Consider the following 21,030-nt stretch of genomic DNA (forward strand, 5'->3'; position numbering starts at 1 on the left):
ATAGCTGTTTGATTATGTAGCATCACTGCACATGTTAGTCTCGTAATCGTCCATTTGATGGACATTATAAGATCCATATGGACTCTTACATAAATTTAGAATCAACCCAATGCTTTTGAAGAGGTTTAGCTCTACAGTCCTCTTGTAAGGACTGAACGTGGTCTATCACTGTACTTACATTAATAGCTACTCCCTCCGTCCCATAATATAGGAACGTTTTGTACAGTACACTAGTGTTCAAAACACTCTTGTATTATGGGAAGAGGGATTGCTTCATTGTGTAGCATTCTGCATCTTATCTCTCCCTCGCCCACCTTTTACCAAAAAAGATCAGATCTATATTTAATCTTACCAACAAGTAGAATACACAGACAATGCCAGTGCAGAAGTGTAGCCCATTGCTCTTGTCAGTACATTTTGTCCTGTAATGCTTGTACTTCCAGGGATTGGTAGTTGATTATGTAGCATCAATCTGCATCTTATCTTCATTATCCTCTATCCCTTCTAGTATTATCATATCTATAATTACTCTCTACAAAATGTAGAGTACATGCAATGCTTATGAAGAAGATTCTGTGCTGAAATACTTGAGTTATCCTTCCCTTGACATGGAGAAGGACATTATAAAGCCGGTGTTAATTGTTAATGTAAGTCAGTCCTTCTAAAGCCTTTATCCTCAACTGCTTTTGAATTTGCTCATACTCCCTATCGTTTACTGCTGTTTAGTTTGCTATTTCTACCAAAATCCATGTTCACAAGAACCGTAAGTTCTAAGTTTTACTTGTAAAACCAAATTCCTTATTCATACCATGCACATTACTCAATACTCCCTATATGTATGCTTGTTTTTGTGGATCTATAATCCAGTGTGTGGTGAAGTATCCCACGTTTGCACCTTGTCATCTCCCGTTTTATCTTACTGATGTGGCTGATGATATGAACAACATGCCATGCACATTAACCAAAATAGATACAATGATTTTCTTTGCCCTTCATCTTTGCTTGTTATGTTCACATTAATCTAGTAGTGTGGTGATGCCCCTCGGATTATGAATAATGCCAAATTATGCTATTGATATTTTGAACTTACTCTTTATTTTGTAATATGAAATTGGATGGAATTGACAACACAGTTATCATCTTTGTTTATACATGTGCAAAACTTGTGATCTCTTTGCTTTGTTTCAGGGTGATATGCCTGATGGCATGCACAAGTCTGCTGAAGGCTGTGAGACAAACCCAACATATATTGCAGCAAAGAAGGCAAAACATCTTGAAGATAGCGAGACAACCCCAAAGTCTTGTCTTGATGCAGTGTTCAAGTTACTTGAGACTAGCAGTCAGACAAGCTCACATAATTCGTTGTCTGAATCAGTTCGACTTCTTCGGTCCCAAGTTCTAGCAGAAAGGCATTCTGCAACTCAACTTCTACTTGAAGTCCTATCTCTAAGAAAGATTGCGGAGAACACCAATGAGAACCTCATTGCTAAACAGCTACACCTGGAAGCTATGACCGACATGCTAGGCAGGTATCACGGCCTTGCTCAGCAGCTTGCGCAGCAGTTCCCCCGCAAGGCTAACCTTTCTTGAACTATCTTGGAAGTGGTCTCGGTTCAGTATTATTTTGTTACGCTGCAATGGTGCCCAATTTTTGTAATCTACTTATTCGTTGCGCTTTTATGATCACTGGTGGCAAACTTCGATGCCCAGTGGATGTAATATACCTTAAATCCTTTATTCTATTGTGTAGGTTTACTCTTAGTTACTATGCTGTAATTTGTTTCTTGTATAGAGTAGGTTTGTTCTTAATTCCTACTAGTTACTGCCATCATTCGCTATCTGGAAAAAATCAGATGTAGTCGACCGGGTCGAAACATTCGGCTCTAACGGGCATGGTTTTTAGCGGGCCACAATTGGGCCGGCCTGCGTCTTTCTTGGGCCCGAATGATTGGGGCCTTCACACTTTGCGCCAGGCCCACAACTTACACTGGCCTATATTTTAGTTGGGCCTTTTGTCGACCCAACGCTTAGTTTGGCCCAGGTAGCGTTGGGCCATTAACAGGCTGAATATTGTACTGGCCTATTACAGTCCAGATGAAACCATGGGCCTTTAGCAGGCCGAAATGCATGTTGGGCCTCAATTTTCACTAGTCATCGATGGGACTTCAGCAGGCTCAAATGTAGACCGGGCCTTTTTGGGCCCAGTTAGCTCACGGGCCGTTACCAGGTCGAAACATATGTCGGGCCTTAGTTGGCCCATTGATATCATGGGCCTTTAAGAGGCCAAATGCTTAGTACAGGCATCAGCGGGCCGAATTATGTGGCAGGCCTTCAACAGGCCCAAAGTCACGTTGGGCTTAACTGTTGCCACCTTTATCACGGGCCGTTAGTGGGCCCGATGTCCCGTCGGACCATATATGGCCCATGGGCAGCACGAGCCATTCCGAGGCCGAAAGTCACACCGGGCTGAAATGGGCCCATGTCTACATCGGGCCTATAACAGGCCGAAAGTCAGTAGGCTGTAGTTGGGCCCAAATATTCGGCGAACAATTAACGAGCCAGATCTGGCTTCCGGCCGTAAATGGGCCCAAATATTCGGTGAACAATTAACGGGCCAAATCTGGCTTCGGGCCATAAATGGGCCTTTATTAAGTAGGCCGTTATTTGGTTGGCCCACTAGTACCTGAGTACCTATTACAGGCCTTTGACTGGGCTGGCCTTTTTAACCTATATGGGCCTCTGTTGGGCCCATCCACGTGTCGACGTATCATAGGCATGTCTCCTCCAATGGGCGGGCGACATCTGGCCCACTGACGAGCTGACAGGTGTTCCCTCCGGCCAATCAGAATTTTACACGTGAAAATTTCCCATTGGTCCGGGCTGTTAACGGGTTATCGGATCCAAAACCTGACCTGATAGCTTAACGGTGTTCCGTTACGGTGGATGCCACGTCTCGGTCACCCTTGACGAAAGCACTTCTGTGACGCGCGATTTATCATCATGGAAGTGGACACTTCCGTGATGATAATTTTGGTAATGTCATGGAACACTTCTACGACAGCACAGGTATGACTATCTTGATTCTATCATAAAATCGTCATGGATGTACATGCATGACAAAAAACATGACCTACTATGACAAACACGTATCATCACGGAAGTGTACTTTTTGTAGTGGTTGTTTCTATGACCTGACCTCCTTGCATTCTTTCTTCTTTTAGTTGAGTACCGATATTCATATCAGATCCATTGTGGACCTCCAGGTCCTTTGTTGGGTTTTATCCGACAGCATCCTTCATATTAAGTAACCTTGTGAGCCTTTCCTCGGATACACATTGCCTTTGGTAAATTGTATCCCCTGCTCTTGTCAACCATACTCTGCTTCCGGGCTTGAGTTATTTACTCGTGAAGTTTGTGGTATATGTTCCTAAGATGCCCCTATGGGTTGAATCTATGTCTTCCCTAAATCTGTGTGAACCCGGAAACTTCTACGATGCATACTCTACGGGTGTTATGCCATATAAAATCTCAACACTACAACTTCTTTGAAAATGAGAAGTGAATGAAAGGTTATGCATTGGAGAAGTGGGAGTCGACCTTGAACTTTGTGTTCATGCCCATGGACCCGATGTGGAACTTATCATGGAAGCTTCTTGTTATAATAATAACCCCCTTGTGATGAGTTCATCTTGTATCTATATTTAGTTCTTTGCAACCGTGGTTCCGACCATGATTGTTCTCCTTTGATTCCATTTCTCGGACATGTTAAAGTACTTGTTTTCTTCAGATCGTCTCACCTGTCCAACCTCTACTTTTATCTACCTTAGAGTATTACCCTCTGGTACCTCGAGAATACCATAGAACTAGGTAACTTCTTATGAGTTCTTCATCAACTATTATTTCTCGCTGACTCAAATTTTCCACATGTTCTGAGTTGTTAGAAACTTGAGGACACTGATAACTGATTCGAGTCTACACTTTCCTTTCCATTGTTTTGTTTAAACTTTTTTGTAACCTAACATATCTGAGCAGTGATAATTCCCTGCTTATGTAAGCACCCCGGTGTACAAACTCTGTCAGTAAGACCTTGTTACTATTGTTGATGACATTCTGGTAACCACCGATGGATGACAGCTTTGCCTATTGGTCTGCCTCGTTTTAGCGAGCAGGAAAATGGTTCTCTTCGTCCCTCGCCCTTGGTACCAACGTTGTTGCCAACATGACCGACAAGCTATTCTCTGACCTGCCTTGCTATCATGACCGCACTATATTTTAGCACCCTTCCTACTTTTAACCCACATGGTGGGCCCATAGCCCACAGTTCCACAGGATCGAAACCTGACTCTCCTATACATCCCCGTTCTCCAAAATTGTTCCTTGCACTTTGCTTCCTATGTAAATCACGAGCCACCTTCTTAGTGATCTATTCTGGTATCAGATGTAATACTTATTCCCATTGGTCTGAACCCCTTTCACCCTCTGTTTCAGGCAACGAACGATTGCCTACCCGGTTGAAGCTTCTCTTGAATTTCAGCTTGAGAGATGCCTCTATGCCATGTTTACTGAGATAGCCCCCAGGTAACTATCATGTGTTAAGCTCCGTCCTTCCCGAGTCTTTCCCCCTTACTCCCCTACTAAATCTCTGGATGAGATTTCTTGTAGTGGAGGAGATTTCTAACATCCCCAACATCTCACTACAGTAATCCCCCTCTAACAGTGGCCATGTCATCATGATCACTGTGCCATCTGACACTTGTCCAAAATCAAAGCCATTTTTTTCCATTTGAAATGGATGTCAAATATTTGTTTCTTACATCATGTAATAAAAATAGTTCATCCTATGGAAAATAATCCCTAAATATTTTTTACGTTGAAACCGACATTTTTTGGAATCCCCAAATTGCCATTGGAAATTATTTGAGTGGTCCAACAACATTATTTCGGCTCTTTGCATTTTCCAAAAATGATTGCACCATTCAAATTGCCCTCAAACTTTTTGGTGCCATCTGAGTTTATTGTCAAGTAATTATGTGCCAAGTCTCCTGATCAAACACATGGCTTGCTAGCTCTCTAATTACGGAAATAGCTATTTCTTTTATGGAAAAAGGGCTAACAAGCTCCTGTGCACTTGGCCCATCTACCAACAAAAACAAGCCCAACCCCACACCCGCGGATGATCCCCTCCCCTCACTATGCGTCCGACCCCGTCGCTACAGGGGCAAGACCCTGCCGGATCACCTCGCCGGCAACGCCCAGAGGGGATAAGGCCGAGCCCCCTCGGCCTCGTTAGCTCCCCCCCCGCGCATATATTTCCCTCTCTCCCTCGCTCACACTCCTCTCCCGTTCCAATATCGTCCGCACCCGAGCGCTACCACGGCTACGTCGTCGCCGTTGCCATGCCCTCGGCCCCCTCCATCGGTACATCGACGTGACCGGGAGCTCCGCCGCACCGTCGCTCGCCGGTCCCGCCCACCAGCATGAGGCCGCGGAGCCCCCATCGATGGATGGGCACTGCTCCTCCATGTCGGCCAACGTTGCGACCACCGCGTCGTCCCGCCTCCCCGTCGCCCGCCCTCGCGTCACCGACTCCTCCCCGACAGGCCTCCCCAAGTGCACCCCTGACCTCCCCAGGGTGAGCCACTCCCGTTTTCCCCTTCTCCCCTCCTCACCGTCGCCACTAGGACGACCGCCCTCCCATGGCCGAGCTCTCTGTGAGCTCATGCTCGTCGCGGGCCATGGCTGCGCCCCTACCTCACTACGCGCCCGCGCTTGCGTCACCATGCTGCTACCCCATGCGCTTGCTCGTGCTCCCCTGCACCCGCGCTGGACCTCGTGCCCTGGACGGGCCTCGACTGCGACCCCCGCCCCAGCTCCACCCCGCGCTGCTGCGCACCTGGCCACGCGCGCCCGCTGCCGCTCTGCTACCCAGCTGCCCTGCCTGCGTAGGCCACCACTCGCCGACGGCCGCCGCTCACCTCGCTACAGCCGTACCGGCCACTGCCTCCCTCTGCTCGCACCATCGTGCCGCTCCGCTGGGGGCCGCCCTCGCCAGCCCCTGCCCGTTGCCGGCCGCAGCAGCCACCGTCCTAGCGCCCCGCCCGCATAGGTCGGGCCGACGCCCCGATGCCCGTTACACCCACCCGACTATACTGACATGTGGGGCCCACAGCCCCCTTTTTCTTAACCAAAAAATGTATAATTAATTAATTAGTCGATTTAATTAACTTAATTAATTAGGTTTACTTAAACTGATTACTAGTTAGTCTAATTAATCTTCTAATTAGCTGATGTGTGAATGACAGGGGGCCCCACCCCCTGTTGACCAGTCAAACATTGATTGGTCAACTGGGACCCCCTGGACCCACTGTCATCCTTTGGTGGACTGCTGGGTGCACTGCATCGGGTGCACCTAGCAATTTTTGTTTATTTTCAAATTAATATAAATTCAGGATATTGTTAATTCTTTGAAAAATCAAATAATTCGTAACTCGGATGAAAAAGTTTAATACATGAAAGTTGCTCAGAATTTCGAGACGAATCTAGATACACGGTCCGTTCGTCCGCCACACGTCCCTAGCATAGCGAACATGCAACATTTCCCCTCCTGTTCATTTGTCTGACAGACATCCGGAACCGGGAAAACTTTCCCGGATGTTTTCCCCCTTCGCCAGTATCGCCTAACGCTGCGTTAGACACCTCTGGCCCCGCTTATTGTCATGTTGGGCATATGTTTGCGTGTATTTACTGTTTCTTCCCCCTCTTCTCTCCGGTAGACCCCGAGACCGATGTTGCCGCTGTGATCGACTACGTCACCGACGACACTTCTCCCCTCTCAGCGGAGATTCCAGGCAAGTCCCCCCTTTGATCATCCCGATATCGCCCATTCCATTCTCTCATGCTTGCATTAGATTTTGCTACTGTAATTGATTGCTCCTATTTTGATGCATAGCCTGCTTTTGTACCTGCTGTTGTACCTTACCTGCTTACCCTGAACTGCTTAGTATAGGTTGGTTAGTGATCCATTAGTGACCCCACCTTGTCCTTATCGCCCCAGCTTCATCATCGACGACTCGATCAACATGATCGACGACCAGAGCCCGACACCTCACATCACATCACAACCCTTTTGTTGCTCGACTCTGCAGAGTTAACATCGGGTGTCGAGGGTGATACCTCGCACATCACTCCTGATGAGATCTCTGTAGCGTAGCTACTCGGTCGTAGTCATCAGCGGTCATTCCTCCTTGACCACTCCCGATATGACTCTGTCGTGCAACCCCTCAAGTGTGAATCTCGAGGGTGGTTCCTCTTACGTTCACCTTGATGATTACATCGAGTGGAATTCACCGAGGGTGATTCCTCGGGTTTTCCCCTTGATGTTTGGACACACGGTTACCTTGACTTTACTTGAGACCATTGTTGAAGTCAGGTCGGCCTTGAGGGGTACCCGCGAGTTGATGTGAAAGTCGGGCGGGCCCGTAGAGCACCCGCGAGTTTTCCACGTGGCACAACCGAGCAGTCTGGGCCCTTGCTGTAAGTCCACGAGACGGGGCGACAGGGTCACATTATCGTGAGTCTCTGCTCGTCTCCGTGAGCCCCCAATGCACTAATAGGTTTGGGTATTTGTTCTGAGTTGGCCGCTGGCCTTTACGCACTAACCATCACATGAGAATAGTTATGGGCCTCGATGTCATAGTATCAGCTAAAGCTTTGTCAGACGTCCAGTTCAGCAGTGCGGCACGGTCGGATCGTGCTGGCCATCCGAGGTGGTGCTGGTATCCACCCTGCTCGCAACGACCCGGCGTGCTGCGGGCGATGGGCCCAAGACCCCGGAGTGCTTAGGATGTAGACCGGCGGGGACCTCTCTGCTGAGCCTAGGTCGGGCTGCGACCCGTTGATCTTCCGAGGCCGGGCATTGACCCAGAAAAGTGTGTCCGGCCAGAGTAATCAAGCCTGTTGGGTAACGTGGTGCACCCCTGCAGGGAATATATATTCGAATACCGTGTCCACAGTAATGGACGTTTAGACTTATATCCTGATCTTATATAACTAGAAATGGATACTTGAGATATGTGATGGATATGTGGCTCCGAGATTGCTTTCTTGCAGGGAGTCGAGGAAGGATCTTTGGGCATTGTTGTTACAACATGCTTGTTAATTAAACTGCTATTCTTTACTCTTCTACATGTTGCAAGATGCTTGGAGCTGCTTGAAGATGCTAGTCTTTGTTAGGCTAGGCCTTCCCCTCTATTCTGGCATTCTGCAGTTTAGTCCACAGATACAACCCTTCCATTTGATACCAATGCATACTTAGTATAGATCTGATGCTTGCGGGTACTTTGGATGAGTACTCGTGGTTGCTTTGCTACCCCTTCCCCCCTTCTTTCTTCTTTCCCGCTGATGCAACCAGATGTTGGATCCCTAGAGCCAGATGCCACCGCCGACGGATACTACTACGTGGAGACCGCCGACGACCAAGAGTAGTTAGGAGGTCCCAGGCAGGAGGCCTTGCCTCTTCGATCGTTGATGTTTGTGCTAGCCTTCTTAAGGCATCCTTTTTTAACTTATGTCTGTACTCAGATATTGTTGCTTCCGCTGACTCTTGTGTATCGAGCTATGTATTCGAGCCCTCGAGGCCCCTGGCTTGTAATATAAAGCTTGTATTATTTTATTTGTGTCTAGAGTTGTGTTGTGATATCTTCCCGTGAGTCCCTGATCTTGATCGTACACATTTGCGTGTATGATTAGTGTACAATTGAATCGGGGGCGTCACACTGACGGCCATTCACAAGGCCGCACTTGAGCTTCCCTTGGTGGTTCATCGTCCGGCTCACGTATCGCGAGTCTTGGTCCTTGTTTCCTTGAGGAACACCTTGATATATTTTCCTATGCATTTTTCTTTCTCTGAAAAATTTCTGAAATTTTTAGTGACTCAAAATAAAAGTGAACCAAACTCAACAAGATTGATAGCAACTACTCCCACAAGTGCCTAGAGGCTATATCATGTATTAAAACTACTTTGGACCATATAAATTTGACATGCAAGCTCAAGAACAGGGTCACCTTAGCAGCAAAAATTTGCAATAAATAAAGCACTAGAACAAAAACTAATTGGACTATTGGAGGAGTCACATACCGAAGAACAATCCCTCAAAACAGTTTTGTGAATGGAGCTTTGAGCAAGGAGATCCAAAATGACAGCAAGATGAGCTAGAACACGGGTTTGAGCTATGGGAGGATTTTTTTTGAGGAAGACAAAGTGTGTGGGTGCTGGAATAAGTGGAGGGGGTCCACGTGGGGCCCACGAGGCAGGGGGCGCACCCTGTGCCCTCGTGGCCAAATGGTGGGCCCCCTAGTGTGTTCTCAGTGCCAGAAATTCTTAAATATTCTACAAAAAATCATACTTCATTTTCAGGACATTTGAAGAACTTTTATTCTCGGGGTATTTTTTTATTGCATGGATAACTCATAAAACAGATAGAAAAATACTATTTTTGCTTTATTTCATCTAAATAACAGAAAGTAAAAGGAGGGTACAGAGAGTTGTGTTTTCTAACTTCATCCATCTCATGCTCATCAAAAGGAATCCACTAACAAGGTTGATCAAGTCTTGTTAACAAACTTCTTCCGAATAACATGAAACCGGAGAATTTTCGAATAACACTAGGTTACCTCGATGGGGATATGCATGTTCCCAATAATAAGAATATCATATTTCTTTTTGACAGTAGGAAGAGGAAATACGAAACCTCCAATAGTAATCATTGAAATTTTTGCAATAGAATTGATAATGTGGACTTGAGGTTGTTTCCTCGGAAAGTGTACCGTATGCTCATTACCATTAACATGAAAAGTGACATTGCCTTTGTTGCAGTCAATAAAACCCCCTGCAGTATTCAAAAAGGGCCTCCAATGATAATCGACATACTATCGTCCTCAGGAATATCAAGAATAACAAAGTCCGTTAAAATAGTAACGTTTGCAACCACAATAGGCACATCCTCACAAATACCGACAGTATAACAGTTGATTTATCGGCCATTTGCAAAGAGATTTCAGTAGGTGTCAGCTTATTCAAATCAAGTCTATGATATAAAGAGAGAGGCATAACACTAACACCGACTCCAAGATCACATAAAGCAGTTTTAACATATTTCTTTTAATGGAGTATGGTATAGTTGGTACTCCTAGATCTCCCAATTTCTTTGGTATTCCACCCTTAAAGGTATAATTAGCAAGCATGGTGGAAATTTCAGCTTCCAGTATCTTTCTTTTATTCGTAACAATATCTTTCATGTACTTAGCATAAGGGTTCATTTTAAGCATATCAGTCAAACGCATACGCAAAAAGATAGGTCTAATCATTTCAGCAAAGCGCTCAAAATCCTCATCATCCTTTTTCTTGGATGGCTTAGGAGGAAAAGGCATGGGTTTATGAACCCATGGTTCTCTTTCTTTATCGTGCTTTCTAGCAACAAAGTCTCTCTTATCATAACGTTGATTCTTTGATTGTGGGTTATCAAGATCAATAGCAGGTTCAATCTCTAATCATTGTTATTGCTAGGTTGAGCATCAACATGAATATCATCATTAACATTATCACTAGGTTCACGTTCATTACCAGATTGTGTTTCAGCATCAGAAATAGAAATATCATTGGGATTCTCAGGTGTGTCAACAATAGGTTCACTAGAAGCATGCAAAGTCCTATCATTTTTCTTTTTATTCTTCTTAGAAGGACTAGGTGCATCAACATTAGTTCTCTAAGAATCTTGCTCAACTCTCTTAGGATGGCCCTCAGGTTACAAAGGTTCCTGAGTCATTCTACCACCTCTAGTCATAACTCTAACAACATTATCATTTTTCTCATTGTTTAATTCATTGAGCAAATCATCTTGTGCTTTAAGCACTTGTTCTACTTGAGTGGTAACCATGGATGCATGTTTACTAATAATTTTAAGGTCACCTTTAACTCTAGACATATAATCACTCAAGTGTTCAATCATATAAGCATTACATTTCAATTGTCTACCAACATAAGCATTGAAGTTTTCTTGTTTAACAATAAAATTATCAAACTCATCCAAGCATTGGCTAGCAGACTTATAACGAGGGATATCACCTTCATCCAATCTATAGAGAGAATTTACATTTACTACCTGTGTTGGGTTATCAAGACCATGTATTTGTTCAATAGGTGGTAAATTCTTAACATCTTCAACTTTAATGCCTTTTTCTTTCATTGATTTCTTTGCCTGTTGCATATCTTCGGGACTGAGGAATAGAATACCCCTTTTCTTTGGAGTTGGCTTCAGAGTTGGTTCAGGAAGTGTCCAATCATTATCATTGCTCAATATATTATTCAATAGCAATTCAGCTTGCTCAACAGTTCTTTCCCAGAAAACACAACCAACACAACTATCCAGGTGGTCTGTGGAAGCATTGGTTAGTCCATTATAGAAGATATCCAGTATATCATTTTTCTTGAGAGGATGATCAAGCAAAGCATCAAGTAATCGGAGAAGCCTCCCCAAGCTTGTTTGAGACTCTCTTCTTCAATTTGCACAAAATTATATATTTCCCTTAAGGCATCTTGGTACTTATGAGCGGGGAAATATTTAGCAGGGAAGTAATAAATCATATCCTGGGGACTATGCACACAACCAGGAGCAAGAGAATTAAACCTTATTTTATAATCACCCTTCAATGAGAATGGGAACAATTTAAGGATATAGTAATAATGGATTTTTTCCTTATGAGTAAATAGGGTGGCTATATCATTCAATTTAGTGAGATGTGCCACAACAGTTTTAGATTCATAGTCACAAAAAGGACCAGATTCAACCAAAGTAATTAACTCAGGATCGACCGAGAAATCATAGTACTTATCAGAAATACAGATAGGTGAAGTAGAAAAAGCAGGGTCATATTTCATTCTAGCATTCAGAAACTTTTCTTTCAGCTTTGCTAACAGCTTCCTAAGATCATATCTATCTTTGCAAGCAAAAAGGTCTCTAGCAGTTTCTTCATCCATAACATAACCCTCAAGCACATCAGGCAATTCATATCTAGGGGGAGAATCTTCATCATCACTTTCATGAATATTATCAGTTTCAATAATTTCATTCTCTCTAACCCTAGCAAGTTGTTCATCAAGAAATTCACCTAATGGCACAATATTATCAAGCATAGAAGTAGTTTCATCATAAGCATCATGCATAGCAGAAGTGGCATCATCAATAACATGCGACATATCAGAATAAATAGCAGGTGCAGGTGTCGCAAATTTACTCAAAACAGAAGGTGAATCATGTGCGGAGCTAGAAGGCAGTTCCTTACCTCCCCTCGTAGTTGAGGGAAAAATCTTGGTTCTTTCATCTTTCAAGTTCCTCATAGTCATCAGTAGATATAAATCCCAAGTGACTCAAAGAATAGAGCTATGCTCCCCGGCAATGGCGCCAGAAAATAGTCTTGATAACCCACAAGTATAGGGGATCGCAACAGTTTTTAAGGGTAGAGTATTCAACCCAAATTTATTGATTCGACACAAGGGGAGCCAAAGAATATTCTCAAGTATTAGCAGCTGAGTTGTCAATTCAACCACACCTGAAAGACTTAATATCTGCAGCAAAGTATTTAGTAGCAAAGTAGTATGGTAGTAACGGTAACGGTGGCAAAAGTAACAGTAGCAGTCTTGTAGTAATCATAACAGTGGCAATGGAGAAGTAACTAGGCAAAGATCAATATGTGAAAAGCTCGTAGGCAATGGATCAGTGATGGATAATTTTGTCGGATGTGATTCCTCATGCAACAGTTAAAACATAGGGTGACATAAAACTGGCTCCAGTTCATCAATGTAATGTAGGCATGTATTCCGAATATAGTCATACGTGCTTGTGCAAATACAACATGGCATCACAACATAACTCTATGACTCAAAGTATTTATTCAATAGGCTCGAGGAGCGAGATATTACAAACATGGGTCTCATGACCCAACATTCAGAGCATACAAGTCAAATCACATACGGAAGCTTAACATGTCTGAGTATAGACATCTACAAATGAAAAGGGCCGAGAAGCCTGTCTATCTACCAGATCCTGCCGAGGGCACAAGATCGTAGCTGAGGTAACAAGCTAAACGTCGAAGTCCACGTGGAACTACTAGTGAGACTGAAGTCTCTCTACAAAAACATAAAATCAGCAAACGTGAGTACAAATGTACCCAAGAAGACTTACATCAGAACTATCTACATATGCATCATTATCAACAAAGGGATGGTGGGGTTTAACTGCAGCAAGCCAGCATTGACTCGGTGGCTACCCTGAACTACGACCGCAAGTAACTCTTTTGAGGTGGCGCACACGAGTCCACATATTCACCAAACCAATACACCACTATGGATCCGCTCTCGTCTCCCTATGAGAACGCCATCCATAGCACTCACGCTTATCTTGCATATTTTAGAGTATCTACTTTCACTTGTCTATGAACTGTATAGGCAACCCAGAGGTCCTTTACCGTTGATGCGGCTATTCGAATAGATGATGTTAACCCTCCAGGGGTGCACTTCTTCACACACACTCTCGCCACTTACCGCCATGTAGACTGGCTTCTTGAGGTTGTTGATTTGTTGACTCAAACTGATCTTGACGTCTTTGCTCTCGAGATCTTCATCCAACTTGATGTCTACATGGATGGATCATCCTAATGATCACAAGATCAACTCACGAAATGAGACCTAGAAACATCTCTCGAGCTGAGCCATGAAGCATACATCCAAAGGGATGGAGTGAAATGGATGATGAAGGTTTACTAGGTAGACAACAATTCCACACTTAAGAGGGTGGTGAACGGTTGTCAACATAGCGAGGAGTTGAGTTGCCACGATTCCATAACGAGACACCTCAGAGAAGGTGACTCGTGGAACTATTACCTGAAGTGGCAAAAGAACTACTTTTGATTCAGAGATCAATTAAACTCTCTATACCAGCCTAAGGCAAATCTTGAGCGATCGTTTGGAGGAGTTCGGTAGATTAGCATACTCGGACTAGTATGGATGATGTGGATTACCTTGATGAAGACAACGCAATGTGTCATGGAATTTTCACGGCAGATGTCCTAATGTAAGGACTTAGTCGCGAGGCCAACACATCTATGTGGTAGCTTGAAGGGGTTGAGCGAAATTGAGAGACGCAACACACAAGACGAGGATTTAGACTACTTCGGGCCACGGGAAACATCATCCGGTAATAACCCTACATGCTGTTTGTGGCTAGGTCTCCTTATGATCATGAGGGAGTCACCGTAAGCCGACTCTCCTCCTTGTGTCTAGCCCTAGATATTGTTTCTTGTTGCCTTCCTCCCTTTGGGGAGCCCCGCCCCTCCTTATATAAGTTAGAGGGGTGGGTTACCTGTGGAGTCCTAGTAGGACTAGGACTAATCTATCTTCTCTTACAAGTTGATTACAAGTCCGGGTCTTGCTTCCTCGTAAAGGAAATATTCGTCATCCCTTTCCTCTTAAGCCGGCCCACCTTTATATGAGCCGGCATACTGGGCCTTGGGCCTTGTCGTCCGTCTGAAACACCCGCCGGGTCACCCATGAGTCTTCAGGCTCGTGAGTCGTCACACCAGTGAGCCGCCAGACACGTGAGTCGCCAATCCTCTGGCGGTTACCAATGAAACATCAAGTCCGACCGGGTCATATATCCGGCCGGGTCATACCGCGGGGTATATCCCCGACATTAGCCCCCAGTTTAATCTGGATTTATCCATGTTAAACTAACCATGCAAAATAACTCAAGAACAATTTGACAGGTTGTGCTCCGGGTTTAAATATTCTGTAAAGCCGACACTTGATCATCCTGAAGTCCTTGACATTTTCTCCTGGAAAATCCGGGTCAATAGGCCAGCTTTATAATCCATTTGCTGACATTGGCTCTTTGTAAAGAAATATTATAAGATATAATCCATTTGAGTCGGCCTTCAGTTCTCTGATTTGACAAAAATATTGGTCTTGAAATAAACAACTGATATTCAGCCGGCTTAAAGATGTAGATCTTGCCGATTTATGATTGCCAAAGTTGTGAGGTTATAAACAAATGATGCCGGATCATGTAATTGTTGCTAATGCTGGGTTAATATTATGATGACGCCGGGTCATAAACTTTGCAGATTTCACCGATAATAATATAATACCTGATTTGCTCAAAACTGAGAATTTGAAGTTATTCCTCCCTTATATGCATATCACCTGTAGCCCCCAAGTGCCGGGTTGTCATGCTTGCAACAACCTGGGACTTGTAATTGCCTTATGCTCACAAAAATTTCAACCAGTGTAGCCCCCAAGGGCCGGGTCATTATGCAATAATGAACAGGGACATTGTAAATATGATCATGTAAACTTGAGCAACAACGTGTAGCCCCCAAGGGCCGACTCATTTAAAATGTGATGAATCAGGTCTTCAATAAGTTGAGCAAAAAATGACTTTGCATTAGCCCCCAAGTGCTATGGTGCATGCTGGCAGTGACATGGGACTTGTATATTCAACGGAATCTCGATTTGAACATTGTAGCCCCCAAGTGCCGGGTCGTAAGCCTGCAACGACTCGAGACTATTTCCTCCATTGTAAAATAAATCATGCCCATTGATAAAAATAATAGCCTTTGCGCTAAAGCGACTTTGAAAACCTCAATCATAACACTGGTGATTGATAATCACAATAGAAATTCAGCGATGTTGGCTATTCAAGATTTGAATAATATAATCCGGTATGAAAACCTCAATCATTCAATATCATCATGAAAATCCAGCCAGTTTTGGCTATTAAAGATTTGAATACCTCATCGGTTGACAAATAAATACGGAATTTAAATACCTAGTGGCTCTTGGCCGATGACGACTTAATGCGCATTCATTGTAAGCCGGAATTTTTGTAACCCGGTGGCCTATAGCCCTTGAGAAAATCAATAACTGATAACCCTTTTGAGACACCAATTTCAGTGATGAGCATGGACTGAAGCATTTATATAAGTCATAGTTCTACAAATCCTGCACAGAATTTAAACCACAAATGCCCTGGCAACTTAACGTCAAGAGCTAGGGCGGGTAACAACCCAAATGTAGTCTTACCCTGCACACAAGTAGATCACGAGACCTCTTGGCGGTTTGCCGCAGGGCGGGTCATAATACCTCACATATAACCACTGTGATATTGAATTTGTACCGCTGGTTTACATGACCTGTGCAGTAAGGGTGATAACCCAATCCTTAGAAGCCAATGCTTCCACATAGATGATGATTGTCATAAACTGGCGGCTTATAGTCAAAAGTCAAGCTGGGTTAAGCATAAAACACTTATATACATTTGAGCTATAATCCAAAAAAGGTCTCAAGTCAAATCCAAGATTGTTCGCAAAAAAGACTTAAAATTTTTTAAGGCTTCTGATTCGTATACGATCAGAAAACCGTTCCAAAGGGGTTGAGCTAAGATTCTAATACGATCATATAGCCCCCAGTGGCTTTGGCGATGCCGATCAAGTGGGTATCGACAGCTATGTTCTGTTTGGTTCGAATATGACCTATGTTTGAACAGCAAGCCCCCAAGTGACCATGAGAGTTGTTTAATGACGCTGATTCGAATAAGATCCACGTCGGACCCAAAAGAGGTTAAGCTATGATTCGGATACGATCAAGAAGCCCCCTAGTGAGTTTGGCAGTGTGCCGATCAAAAGGGTTTCGACAGCTATGTTCTCTTTGGTTCGAATATGACCTATGTTTGAACAGGAAGCCCCCAAGTGACCATATATTAGCATTGCACCGATCAAGAGGGTACCGATAGCTATGCTCGATGAGCAGGAAGCCCCCAAGTGACCATAATAAGATAAGCCGTAAGGTAGGATACCTATGTTTGAACCGCGCATCATGGCAACAAGTTCTTTTTGGCAACCTTTAATTTTTCTTAGAACTCGAACTTTCGAGAGATTAATTCCTTTTTGAACCGGAACTTAAACCGGTTTTGAAAGCTTCAAAAAATTTGCGAGGGACAAATTTACCTTGGGCCGGATTTTGAACCGGTTTTGAAAGCTTCAATGCTTTGTGGGAGAAAGATGTCTCTTGAACCGGATTTTAAACCAGAATCCTTATTTTGAGCCTTTAAATTCACCCGATAGCCTTTAAATTTTCATCGATCTAGCAGTAATCTCCGGGTCCGGGTTTCTTTTCCCTTCAATAACTCGGAGTCTGTGAACGCTATTGAAACCGGCTAATTTTGCCGAGTCATACCATTGTAGCCCTCGCGTCTCAAGACGACTCAAAGAGTTGGCTTGAGATTCTCCATTTTTGACCATAGCAGGAGGTGTATATCATTGGTGGTGATAGCGCGATGTGAACCTACAGAAGGTTGAGGTGACTACGGCGGGTTATAAATGATCCCGTATGAGCTGTGTCAGCAACTCGGCCAATGGCTCCTTCCAACTGGCTGTTTGAAGTTAACCAAACTAGAGTGGCGGCGACTTGTGCGCCTGTCCATTGAACCATCCAGTGCAGACGGCGGCTGATAATATATGATAATTTGCCTCCAATTTGTTGGAAGAGAAACCGGGCTTCCCAAGTAGTGATTTGCTCATACTCAATGAACAGTTCACGCAGACAGGCGCGACCCAGTGTGTTGATGTAGACCAGGCCACGAGAGACGGACGGTAAAGACGACCGCAACATCAAAGGCGGCTTGGATAGATGAGTCGGCCGCGGTGTTGTAAGCCGGTGCGGACGGGCAAGCTGTCCTCCTCATTGTAAGCCGGTGCGGACGGGCAAGTTGTCCTCCTCATTGTAAGCCGGTGCGGATGAGTAAGTTGTCCTCCTCATTGTATGCCGGCGTGGTCGCGAGAGACGGCCATGGCATTGTAAACCGGCGCGGTCGCGAGAGACGGCCACGGCGTTGTAAGACGGTGCAGGAGTCCATTGAGTAACGACGACCACATGTGCCAAAAGATGTTGGCATGCCTCCATCTCCGCGGTATAATATCACTTTTTTTCTTAAATAATTGCCCTGCATAAACAATATTGCAGACCAAGGCAAAGATAAACTTGTTCTTTGACAAAAACAACACCTGCTAATAAAATAAATTTGGATGGATATCACCCGATTTGTTTGGACGACGGATGATCCGTTTATCACGACAGAGGTGGCTCAGGCAGACCAGCGACTAAATATAGTTCCGGCGGCTCATGGCAGACCGGCGACTTAATATAACCCCGACGGCTCAAGGCGGCAAGGGCGGATCAACGCGGCTCTGGCGGGTTGATGTAGATTAAGCTGCACGAGCGGCGACTTGCGCACACCTATTCCATCAGTAAGCGGGCACAGACGCCGGTGCGTGATGATGCTGACATACACTTCATAGGCACAACATGGCACCACCTTTGCTACACATGAAAATATACAGACCAAAGTAATTGTTCTTTGATGAAACCAATATGTTTAATAAAATAAACTGGATGAATTTCACCCGATATGTCAGGCCAGTGATTATCCACCACGGAGTTGATGATCACTATGGTGAAGCTGAAATCAATATATGGGTGAGCCAGTCGCGGCGTTGTAAGCCATCACGGACGGGCGAGTCAATCGCAAGCGCGGTAAACCATGCAGACGGGCGCGTCAATCGCTGGCACGGTATATATCCATGACACAACCATCGCTCTTGCAGTGAACAATTGTCCTGCGTACAAAAAATACAGCATGGCGGAGCAACATTGCTCGAATGATTTAATATGTACTTTAAATAGAATTGAATAGCACCTGGTATTTTTATCAGATGAACATAGACACCTGTGCTGGATAATGCACCGTGGTGCTTCTGGCTTTTTACAAAGGAATTGGTATGGTGTGTACTGTTGAAAATAATTGTCTTTGAGCGTCCAATATGATTGAGGTGTTTACGTGGGGAGCCTCCCCTTTTTTTAGCAAGTCCAGGACAGTGCACACGCGTCCCATTGAGTAGAATTGAACTTGATCTATTGATTAGGTGTTTTATATGCCTTGTATCAAGAGCAAATGTGACACAAATCTGCAGAAAGCGGCAGAACGCGGCTCAAGGCGGGCTCGGTCACGACAGCGGAGGTCCTCATGAGGCACAACAGGGCCGGCGGGCGGCTCAGCGGAGGAGCGACGCGAGGCCATACCAGCTTGGAAACGAGGTCCAATAGGAAGTGAGGCCGCGGGCGAAGTAAATCCGGCGACAGAGACACGACGGGGTAGGTTGAGGCACCTTGAAGACAGATCAAGCAGTAGAGTACAGCCGGGCGGCTCGTCGGCGGCTTGGAGACAAGGCGGCTCAGGCCGGGGAGCGCCGGTGTCTGTGTAGACCCGCGGAAGTAGAGCGAGGCCGGCGGAGGCGGTTTTCAGCCTAAGTCGCTGTACGCGCGCACGCAGAGGCGAGCCGGATGACTGTGCGCGCACACACACACACACGGGGTAGCAGCAGAGGCGAACCGTACGGCTGTGCACCGGAGATTAGACCTGTTGACTTGCCAGTCCGATCCGGTGTGGCAATCCTTTGCCTAATGACGTACACTCCCGTGAAGCCGCTTTAACAAATATTATTTCTTCTCTGGATAGGTTGCTTCTCCAAATCTGAGCTTTAACATGAATAGTACTCAAGTACTTGATGGATCACTTTACGTGAATATCAACAACAGAGTAGTATTGCCTTCAAGCGAATAGTAACATGACCGAAGTAGTACTTCGAACGATAGCAGCAGACTTTAGCAGATCAATTTACAAAACTGACTCGGGACTTGATCATTGCCTCCTCACGTGTATGCTGATACAGATTGACTTGACCCGACATTCGGCAACTATAGGAAATTTTTTTCGGCCTCAGCGACACGCGCCTGTAACAGCCAAAATTGAAATCCTACTTGGATTCGACGGATCGCACATAAATATTGAATTTGCCGGCTCTGCCAAAGACCATCTCACGGCGGCTTACCCTGCACGCTTTCTGTACTAGCGTTTTTTCTTATCTAATATATCGCGAGCTTCTTGATGTTGATGGATCGTGTCACGTTGCCGGCGGCGCACAAAACATCAAACCCTAATTATTTTCATCTCAATCTGGTAAACTTGCACTCGATGTAGATCCTTCCAAACCGGCTCATCTTCCTCCGGTAAATTGCAAACTTCTCGATCCCTGGAAGAAGTCCCTTCAAGAACTCAACACCATCGTGCGCGGGCGCCACGATGGGCGCCAACTGTCGTGGAATTGTCACGGCAGATGTCCTAATGTAAGGACTTAGTCGCGAGGCCAACACATCTATGTGGTAGCTTGAAGGGGTTGAGCGGAATCGAGAGACGCAACACACAAGACGAGGATTTAGACTGCTTCGGGCCCCGGGAAACATCATCCGGTAATAACCCTACATGCTGTTTGTGGCTAGGTCTCCTTATGATCATGAGGGAGTCACCGTAATCCGGCTCTACTCCTTGTGTCTAGCCCTAGATATTGTTTCTTGTTGCCTTCCTCCCTTTGGGGAGCCCCGCCCCTCCTTATATAAGTTAGAGGGGTGGGTTACATGTGGAGTCCTAGTAGGACTAGGACTAATCTATCTTCTCTTACAAGTTGATTACAAGTCCGGGTCTTGCTTCCTCGTAAAGGAAATATTCGTCATCCCTTTCCTCTTAAGCCGGCCCACCTTTATATGAGCCGGCATACTGGGCCTTGGGCCTTGTCGTCCGTCTGAAACACCCGCCGGGTCACCCATGAGTCTTCAGGCTCGTGAGTCGTCACACCAGTGAGCCGCCAGACACGTGAGTCGCCAATCCTCTGGCGGTTACCAATGAAACATCAAGTCTGGCCGGGTCATATATCTGGCCGGGTCATACCGCGGGGTATATCCCCGACACAATGGATGATTTTTCTTATCATCAGAGATGGATGGAACCCATGGTAGAATGGCACATTGGCGGTGCAAGCTGGGAACAAAATGCAAATGCTGGGAATGATTCTAGTAACCGGGGAGAAACC

The sequence above is a fragment of the Triticum aestivum genome, chromosome 3B (assembly GCF_018294505.1).
Source record: "Triticum aestivum cultivar Chinese Spring chromosome 3B, IWGSC CS RefSeq v2.1, whole genome shotgun sequence".
NCBI classification, from domain to species: domain Eukaryota; kingdom Viridiplantae; phylum Streptophyta; class Magnoliopsida; order Poales; family Poaceae; genus Triticum; species Triticum aestivum.